This window comes from Anguilla rostrata, chromosome 1 (assembly GCF_018555375.3).
Source record: "Anguilla rostrata isolate EN2019 chromosome 1, ASM1855537v3, whole genome shotgun sequence".
Taxonomy (NCBI): Eukaryota; Metazoa; Chordata; class Actinopteri; order Anguilliformes; family Anguillidae; genus Anguilla; species Anguilla rostrata.
This window is the reverse complement of record NC_057933.1, coordinates 78,137,251-78,147,933: the sequence shown is the minus strand read 5'-3', so window position 1 is coordinate 78,147,933 and position 10,683 is coordinate 78,137,251.

Below are 10,683 nucleotides of genomic sequence, written 5' to 3'. Positions count from 1 at the left end.
TTATGTACATATTTATTTATTTATTTATTTATTCATTACATTTGTCTGTTTCGACTTGGAACTTGAGACTTGGAAGTTCCCGTTGGCCAGTCTGAATTTGAAAAGAAAGTTCTGGAAAACATCAGAGAAAGAGAAAGAGGCAAAGGTCACTGCTAACAAGGTTAGCGAATCCCGCGCAGTGCTCTCCCGCTCGCTGGAGTAATCCCGCTGAAGCTGAAATGGACACCCCCCTTTCCCAGCCATTTCCTGGAACTGTAATCTTTTTTCAGACTTCTTGTATTGACATAAAGTACTGGTGGGGGGGGGGGGGGGGGAGGGTTTTAGGTAGTTTCTTGGAGAGGTGCTGTTCTTGTAACCCTGAATGAAGGTAGTTGACCTAAATTGCTCCAGTAAAATATTCAATGGTGAATGTATACATAACACGCATATATACATACTGTATACTGTAAGCTCAGTATGCCATTCTGGATGATGTCAGTTAGATGACGTCAGTTAGAATGCTGAATGTTTTTGTATTACTTCAACCCTAACAGTTTATTAAGGTGCAATTTGGATAAAATGCACTCTAGTGAAGTGAAATTAACTTTGTTCTTGTTTTCAAAATATTGGAGCAGCGGTGCAGTGCAGTGCCACCTGCTCTAGAGCCTCAGAGGTTGCAGGATCGATTCCCGGGTGAGGCACAGCCGTTTTACCCTTGTGGGCAACGGTTAACCTGAATTGCTATAGTAAAAGTCCCGCTGTATAAATCGATCGCATGTAGGAAATAAAAAAAAAAATAAAAAAAATTTTAACAAATAAATAAAAGCCAAATCAAAGTTGTAAAGATCTGGTTAAGAGCCTGTGCTAAAGACCAAAACATTTAGTGAGCACCCAATAAAATGTGCAGCGTTAAAGTCAGCCCTAACCGAGCTAATATACGAGCATCGCATTCTCCCCGTCCGTAAAACCTGCTCCTGATTTAACACTGAGCGTCTGAGTGTGCGGTAGTGACTGAGCGCCCTGTTGTAAGGAGAGAAGGGAAGGAGAGAGAGAGGAGAAAGGGGAGGAGGAGAGAGGAGAGAGGGATGGGGAGAGAGGGAGGAGGAGAGAGGAGAGAGGGAGAGGGGGAGAGAGGGAGGAGGAGAGAGGAGAGAGGGAGGGGAGAGAGGGAGGCGGAGAGAGGAGCGAGGGAGGGCGGGGAGAGAGGGAAGAGGACAGAGGAAAGAGGGGTGGGGGATTATGAGAGGTAACAGTAACAACAGTAACAGCAGTAACAGTAATAGCAGTTACAGTAACGGCAGTTACAGTAATAGCAGTGTCAGTAGTAGTAGTTACAGTAACAGCAGTAACAGTAACAGTAATAGCAGTTACAGTAATAGCAGTATCAGTAGTAGCAGTTACAGTAACAGCAGTAACAGTAGTAGCAGTTACAGTAACAGCAGTAACAGTATCAGTAGTAGCAGTTACAGTAATAGCAGTATCAGTAGTAGCAGTTACAGTAACAGCAGTAACAGTAGTAGCAGTTACAGTAACAGCAGTAACAGTAACAGTAATAGCAGTTACAGTAACAGCAGTAACAGTATCATTAATAGCAGTTACAGTAACAGCAGTATCAGTAATAGCAGTTACAGTAACAGCAGTAATAGCAACAGCAGTAACAGTAGTAGCAGTTAGAGTAACAGCAGTAGTAGCAATAGCAGTTACAGTAACAGCAGCTCCTGCAGGCACAACCATATGAATATGTATGGCTGTGCTGCTGAACTGACCTCCCTCAGAAAGCTGTTTTGTGGAGCCCAGAGAAAATCGTACGGTCAGTACAGTCAATACAGGACTCCAAAATGGATGCTCTGGTCAGTATGCCTGACTTACACAAAACAATACAGTGAGAATTCTGATACAGCTTTTTTCATCAGAATCGCGATCCCCTCCCCCCCCCCCAACCTCCCCCAACCCCCACCCCAGGTCTGCTATCGCGGTACCCGCCCATGACAATGTATGTGCCACTACGCCCAAATATGTCCCCGCACTCCTAGTTGGACCCGGTCAACTGTGTGGCTCCCCCCCTCCCCCCCCATACATATATCTAATCATTTTCGTATGAAACTGAAATCACAATGCCCCCCCCCCGCCTAGAATGCCCACTCTTGCCCGCCCCATTACAGATAAGTGCCCCCCCCCCCCCAAGACTGAGCCCTGGCGAAGAGCCTCGTCTGCAAGATAACGCAACCCTGCCGTCTCATTCATATTTAAATTATTATATTTTATTTATTATATTTTGCAGACTCTCTCGTCCAGAGTGACTTACGCACAGTTTACGATTTTCCACAGTCCACTTTTTCCGCTTACCTCCCGCTCGAGGCCTGAAACACAGCTGCAGATGAGACAATGACCAGAAAAGGAAGCAAAAGAGCCAAAATGGAAGTTATAAAAAAACCATGAGTCACTCACATAATCGAAAAGAGGAGCATTCGTACGAGCTCCAACTGAAGTTATTTACTGAAAGTATGTTTTTAGGGTGGCGCGGGCGAGGATGTGAGGGGGTGTTTTTTTTCTCTATAAATAAAAATATTACGGTTCCAGAAATGGGATAAGATAATAATAAATAAATAAGCAAAAATAAAATATATATAACGCTGTTGCATAAGAGTGTGTCATGCTTGTAAGACTCTTTTCCCTTTCGCTGATATAAAATTCATATATATTTTTTTTTTCCCAGATGAAAGTCCAACATCAGTGGAAAGAGTTCTGAGGAAACCCAGACAGATGTTTTTTTTTTTTGACTGAATTGCTCACAGTTAACAGCTACTGTAAATGTCCGCCAGGCTTGGGTGTGAAATACTCTTCCACGGCATGGACTCCATTTCGTGGCCCACTTTTTTTTTGCATGATTATGACTCTGCTTGCCAGTCTGCTTCAGAAGCGGAAGGTCTGTGATGTTCACTCTTCTTCTGTTCAGGGATGGGAAAAAAGGGGTGGGGCGACTCCATCATGTGATTTCAGTCAACCACTGATGGGTGGGAGAATTTGATTTGGGGGGAGTAAAGCCATTTTTATTGGTTCAAAATAGTGAGTGACAACAGACATTAGCTCTACCCCGTACGGGCTCCATAAATCCTCTGTAAACCCTCAATCCATCAATCAAATTTTATTTATATAGCGTATTTTACAGTCGTTGTCACAATACGCTTCACAGACAACCCTGGCCTAGACACCCACAGGAGCAAGCCTGGCAACAGTGGCTAGGAAAAACTCCCTGTGGCAGATAGGAAGAAAAATCCTCACCTGAAATTTTGAGATGTATGTATGTATGTATGTATGTATGTATGTCCTTTAATGCCCATGTGAGTCAGAAGCTTGGTTTTTTCTAAAGTGGGGCTGCCCCCAATCCTGTTTCTGGAGATCCGCCTTACGTGTTGGCTTTCATTTCAACCCTAAATCACGCCTGATTCTCCTATTTCACAATTCAACCAGATCCCTAGCTGTTGAATTATATGTGCTTTGCTAGGGTTCGTTAGAGTCAGAGTGAAAACCAACGGGATAACAGATCTCCAGGAACAGGGCTGGGCAACCCTGATCTAAGGCACAGTGTCGAAGCCTTGCATTTGGTTCTGAGGGAAGAGCACCCCCTACTGGCCCAACAGCACCTCCACCTGCTGCAGCCCAGCTTTCCCCACAAGTCTTCCAATCAACCAAGCCCACAGCTGCTTAGCAACAGCAGTTAGTCTTGGGAAGGGTACAGAGTGACATGCCTGCAGCCAAAGGGAAGTACAAAGATGTGGATTATTTATTTATTTTTTTATACAGAGGTCTCATGTTGCCAGATTGAGACCTGTAACCCAAGGCCAAAATGCTCTGCCATTATGCTTATGTACACTCCCCCATCTCAGCTGTGCATACTGCAGTCTCCTGTCGGATTTTCCTGCACCAGCTTTAATTAATGTCACCTAATCATCAACAGCGCATTATTACTGCATATGCATGATGCAGAAAAACAAAAATTGAAAAATGAAGTTTACGGGCTTGCTATTTTCCTGCCTGTATTTCACATTTGTTCTGCGGTCTGTACATATTTATTTTCTGTGCACTCTTAGCAGCTGCCCGTAGGGCGATTATTTATTAGCCTGTTTACTTCAATTCCCTGTGGTAATGGGGCTTTGCACGGCATTCTGGGACAGCGTGACAGTACAGAACCAGACATTTGTGTGATCACAAGTCTTTCGGGGGGAGGAGCTGAAATATCCCCATGGCAACAGATGATTGACATTTGCCCGTCACATTAAAGATTGCATTACTTTAGTAGGTGCTCTTATACAGAGTGACTCCACGGTGTAAGGGAACACAAGCACAGTCGCCTGCCGTCTCTGAGCAGCACTGACAGGCTTGGCTTACACTGTTCCCATACCAGTGAGCCTGATGAAAAATTCCAGCTACCAGCCTAAGTTGGAATCCGGCTGGAACCAGTTTCTGCTCCAGCTGGACCCCATCTGGAATTTGTAGATGGTCTGTCCCCTGTACCAAGCTGGCCAACTGGCTGGACATGGTCGTGCCAGTGTGGTTGCCATCTCAACCACCTTGTTACCATCTTGACCATCTCCAAACCAGATTCAAACCAGCTGGGCCAACTTAAAACCAGTTTCAAACCAGCTGGACCAACTTAAAACCAGCTTCAAACCAGCTGGACCAGCTTAAAACCAGCTTAAAACCAGCTGGACCAGCTTCAAACCAGCTTCAAACCAGCTGGACCAGCTTGAAACCAGCTTCAAACCAGCTGGACCAGCTTCAAACCAGCTTCAAACCAGCTGGACCAGCTTGAAATCAGCTTCAAACCAGCTGGACCAGCTTAAAACCAGCTTCAAACCAGCTGGACCAGCTTAAAACCAGCTTCAAAACAGCTGGACCAGCTTAAAACCAGCTTCAAACCAGCTGGACCAGCTTAAAACCAGCTTCAAACCAGCTGGACCAGCTTAAAACCAGCTTCAAACCAGCTGGACCAGCTTAAAACCAGCTTCAAAACAGCTGGACCAGCTTAAAACCAGCTTCAAACCAGCTGGACCGCTTAAACCAGCTTCAAAACGTGACCAGCTTAAAACCAGCTTCAAACCAGCTGGACCAGCTTAAAACCAGCTTCAAAACAGCTGGACCAGCTTAAAACCAGCTTAAAACCAGCTGGACCAGCTTGAAATCAGCTTCAAACCAGCTGGACCAGCTTAAAACCAGCTTCAAACCAGCTGGACCATCTTAAAACCAGCTTCAAACCAGCTGGACCATCTTAAAACCAGCTTAAAACCAGCTGGACCAGCTTAAAACCAGCTTCAAACCAGCTGGACCAGCTTAAAATCAGCTTCAAAACAGCTGGACCAGCTTGAAATCAGCTTCAAACCAGCTGGACCAGCTTAAAACCAGCTTCAAACCAGCTGGACCAGCTTAAAACCAGCTTCAAACCAGCTGGACCAGCTTAAAACCAGCTTCAAACCAGCTGGACCACCTTAAAACCAGCTTCAAACCAGCTGGACCAGCTTAAAACCAAGCCGGAACCAAGCGGAAACTACCACCAGGCAAGCACGAACGCAAATGAACTATGCCAAACCAAGAACCAAAATTGACGAGCCTGTCGGCTTTCTTCTCCAGCTTTACCACTAACTCTCTCCTTTCTCCAGGCCATGGCTGCCATGAAAATTGCCATCCAGATTTTCAGCTTTCCTTTTTGCCTTCATTTAACCTGGCGGTCGATCTTTTGAAGTAAATGGCCTCCTTTTCCAGGGAGGTCTAGTGAGCCTAGCCCAATGGCATGGAACATTTTACACATCAAACAGCAATCCATATAAATGCATCGAAATAAAAAGAATTCATTCTAAAAACACATACGGTAGATAATGAAAAATCGCCTGCGGTCATGCAAGGCGAACAGGTACAGTACGTCATACTCAACTTGTTTAAAAAAATTTTAAAAAAAGAAACCATTTCATTTAATTCTCAGACTCAGTACTTTCAGGTCTTCCGCGGGTTACGGTCACCATGGTGACCCGCGACTTATACAGGCCACCGCGGCGTTGGCGGCCGACGTCGAAGACGGCGGGTTTCTCGTCCGTTTGCTCAGGCCGCGCGCGCGATCGACAACGGCTCTTTTCCCGTATCCCACGGCAACGGACAGGGCGCCAGTTCGCGTTCGCGTAGGCAGGGAAGCGTCTTGTCATAATATTCTTCTCTTCCCCCCCCCCCCCCCCCCCCCCCAACCCCCCAAACCTGCAACCTGCTGGTACGTGAAAAGTAGCAGAAAATGCAATTAGATGAAACAGGAAACAGCTTTAATATTGGAGCCTCCCTGGTTACTGGGAGCAGGAAAACAGGTGGTTTTGCTTTTCGCCGTCTCCGGTCTTGATTCTATTAACATTCGCCCCTTGCGCATTAACTCGCAATTACAGGCAAAGAGAGTCATTTTTCTTCCCCCGCAAAAAAGAACATCTCGTGCCATGTTCAGCCGCCCAAAAAAAAGTGAGCTAAGGTGAGCTATATTTGCGGCTTGTTCGTGCTCATTTGCTTGTCACAGTCAAGGACACGTGTTCATTTAAGCTGGCGTTTGTCACGGTGTAATTTGGGGGCACTTTTACCTGAAAGATTCATGTTATTTGCTCTTTTTTTTTCACCTTGAGAGATGTCTTGCATCCACGCCTCCGAGTTGAAGTAAGAACTAAATAAGGATGTAAGAAGGAGGTGAATCTGTAACGAAGTATGAAATAGAACTGCACCTGCACTTCAGAGCCAAGAAACACAATATATGTAGTAGTCTAGAGAGTTGGAGCTTGAATATTTAACAGGGATGAGCACACACACACACATACCCACACACACACACACACACGCACACACACACACAAACGCACACACACGCACACACACACACACCCACACACACGCACACACACAAAATTGAAATTGCTGGCATATGCACAAAACACATTTGCATGTGCAGACACCGACACCAACACACACTATACATACCGTTTCATGCACACTCACAAACACACACACACACACTCATGCACATGCACGCACACATATCCACACACACACACACACACACACAAGCACACGCACGCACACACAGTTTTGTCACCATTGATTTTTATCCGGGTGAGTCCCGCGATTCTTCTTCCGCACCAGTCCATCACAATCAGCCATGCAAAGGGCGATCGACCCCCCTGCGCAGCGGGGAGTCCGCTCAGTCGAAACCGGGAGTCTAATAAACCGACGTTTAGGCCCGCGAGCCGTCCGTCCGTCTGCCCCCCCCCGCCGCCGCTGCTTATTAAAACTCCTCTGCTGGCTTCGGCTCGGAGTCAACTGCCACTACCCGGAAAAAGAAAACGAAAGCAAATACCAAACCCCACCGACAAAAACAAACACAAATAAAATAAAAACGGAGGCCGCGTTCCGCGTCGTCGATCGAACGTTAATTCGCCGAAAAGCCGCCCGACGCTTCTGTGGAGTTCCGTAAGTGGGCCGAGGGTTTTTTCATCTCTCTAAAAAAAGGGCTTGAAGTGATTTCTCTTTAGGGGGGGGCGGCACTAGTCACAGCGGTATTGTCTCACTTTTTTTGTGCGTGTGGCTGCCGGGGGGGGGGGGTGGGTGGGGGGGGTTTGTAATCCTATCAGCAGCGGCAAGTCTGACAGGGAGGACGAGAAATTCACTCAGATAACACGCAGGATGTTTAACGGAAGATCGGTGTGATGGACGTTTTTTTTTTTTTTTTAATTCCTACATCGGCGTTTTACGTCTTGTTGATTGTGCGAATTCTAAAGCGCTGTCACTCCTGTCCCGTTATTTATTTATCTTTGATTTATTTATTTTATTTATTTATTTATTTATTCTTTCCAAAAGTGGCAGCATTGAAAGGGGACTTGATTAATGTTCTGCTGTCTCCAACAAAAAAAAACATCCTGCCAGGCCGACGTCTCACCTTATCCTTCTGACAAAATGGGGGGAAAAAACCAAACAAAACACAACAAAAAAAGGCACTGGGAAGGAGAGAACGAAAGGAAGAAAGAAGGAAAAGAGTCCTGTAAAGAAGAACACGAAAGACTTCCTGAATCTCACTGAAAGGTCCGCTCGACCACCTCAAAATTCAGTAAACCAATTTGTCACAAACCTTACTACCATGAGAAAGAGTCAGAGATGCAGGAATCAGTTCAGAATTCTTCTTTTTTTTTTTCTCTCTTGTGGGGTGGGGTGGGGGGCGGGGGCGATGGGCTGGGGGGGCAGGTGTACTGCCTGCAGTGCAATAGTTTTCACAGCTAGCAGCCCACCTGAAATGACCTGCAGTCATAAAATAATATTGAAGTAAATGAGCCTGAGGACACACCCCTTACATTACATCACAGGCAGTTAGCAGATACTCTATTCCAGAGCGACTCTGCATGTTTTTTGGCGCGCTATCAAATTAGGCAGCTGGAGAGTGCAGGGTAGGCACCTTGCTCAAGGATAAATCAGTCCTGCCTGAAAATCGAACCTACTGTACTACCTACAGGGGGCGACATAGCTCAGGAGGTAAGACCGATTGTCTGGCAGTCGGAGGGTTGCCGGTTCAAACCCCGCCCTGGGCGTGTCGAAGTGTCATTGAGCAAGACACCCAACCCCTAACTGCTCTGGCGAATGAGAGGCATCAATTGTAAAGCGCTTTGGATAAAAGCGCTACATAAATGCAGTCCATTTACCATTTAAATCACGAGTGTCCTGCCTGAGAATCAAACCGACTGTACTACCTACAGTTCACAGGGTGCGCGCTCCTTAACCATTACTCTACGCGCCAAAGTGTGTTATGCCTGTTGTTCTTGAGTCTGGGTTACTCAGAGCACAGCGGTTGCATGTTAACATCCCTGCTGAGGGGTGCTTCAGGGCTGGAACTTACTTCAGTACATATCCAGCTGTGCAAGAACATAATGTGAAGAAGAAAAAAAAAAAAAAATGAAACGATATGCTTTATAAATTGTGTCTGCTGTCACTAGAGTGTCTCCAAGGCAACTAAGTATCACAAATAAAATAAAGCTGCTAGACGTTCAGCTGGTGTAATCAAGACAGACACATAACCCTGAATTTAATCAAGAGGCATCTTCATCTTTGTTTTACAAGTAAATGCCAGTACTTCTTTTTTTTTCTTTCATTTTTTTTTTCAATCACTTTCTCATTAAAACGCACTTGGCCTGAACTATGAGGAAGAAAATGTGTTGCTTGAACTGACTTTGAAATTAACATTTTGTTATCCATTAAGCATAACAGGAAAGAAACTAGTTTTTTATTATTATTATTATTATTATTATTATTATTATTATTATTATTATTATTAATAATAATAATAATTATGATCGTCATGTCATTTAGATGTAAGAAATTTTTATTATTTTCTTCTTTTGGCAGTCTGGGCTATGCGTGGGAGCCCACCCCACTCTGTGACCATGGTTACGGTGGAATCTCAGCCAGATCTGGATGAAGCTCTGACACCCACAACCCCCAAGCACCACCCCCCCCCACCCCCCACTCCCTCCCCTCCCACACCCCATCAACACCCCCAACAGAGGCTGCAAGGTTCCAACTCACAAATGCAGATTAGAGATCCTTTTGGACTTCAGCTCTGGGTGTGTGTAGCTGCCGTAAGGTTGATGATGTCGTACTGCACTATGCTGGCTGCGTTCACCTTTCAACGTTCTCCTCACCTGTTACCTACCTGACACCTGCAGCCAGGTGGGCTACGGGCTTCTACTCTCTACCCAGGAGAAGAGCGTCTCATGGCCAAGGGCCACTGTTCTTCTGAACCGGCCGTGTACAGTATCTACTTCACTGAGAAAGTAAACTAGGGATATTTAAATGAAATCCACTCTGACAGAATTCAAGAAATCATCTTGGGTTATTTTTTTTGTTTTGTTTTTCCATTTACATTTTTTTCACAAATTCATTTGTTGGCCTAGATTGTGTGAGGTCATTTCATTATCAATTTTTTTTTTGTGAGAGAGGTGCTTCATGTATTAAGGTGTTTAATAAATGATTCTCTGTGTTTAATATTTTTTATTTAAAATTCAAATTCACAAGGTCAACAGAAAACCAAAATCCAGAATCAATTTCTAACGCAATTCCCAATTGTGTTGTGTTGGCTAACTGCTCTGTTAGCCCAGTGACATCTGGTTTGCACATTTGTGCTATTTACTTCCAACCTCTTAACACGGATTTATGCACTTGTCTTTTCATTGCACTGTAATGTGATGACGTGCAATGCTGTAGTAGTAGTAGTAACAGTAGTAGTAGCAAAATTTTATTTTTTTATTTATTTTATTTTTTATTAATTATTTTGTTTAGCACATGCCCAGATCCACTGCAGCTTAATGTCCTTACCTACTCTCTGCTTATATGACAGGGGATTTTACTGAAGCAATTAAGGATAAGTGCCTTGCTCAAGGGTACCAGAGTACCATCCTACCTGGGAGCTGGACCTCCTTAAGGAGTACTGCATCCTCAAGCGACATTTAATTTTTTATTGGTGCTTTTATAAGACTGGAGAGTGCTTTTCTGCCACACACACACACACACACACACACACACACACGCACGCACGCACGCACGCACGCACGCACGCACGCACGCACACGCACACACGCACGCACACACACACACACACACACATAATCCCTGGGCGATGGGCACAAATTGCACTGATAATTT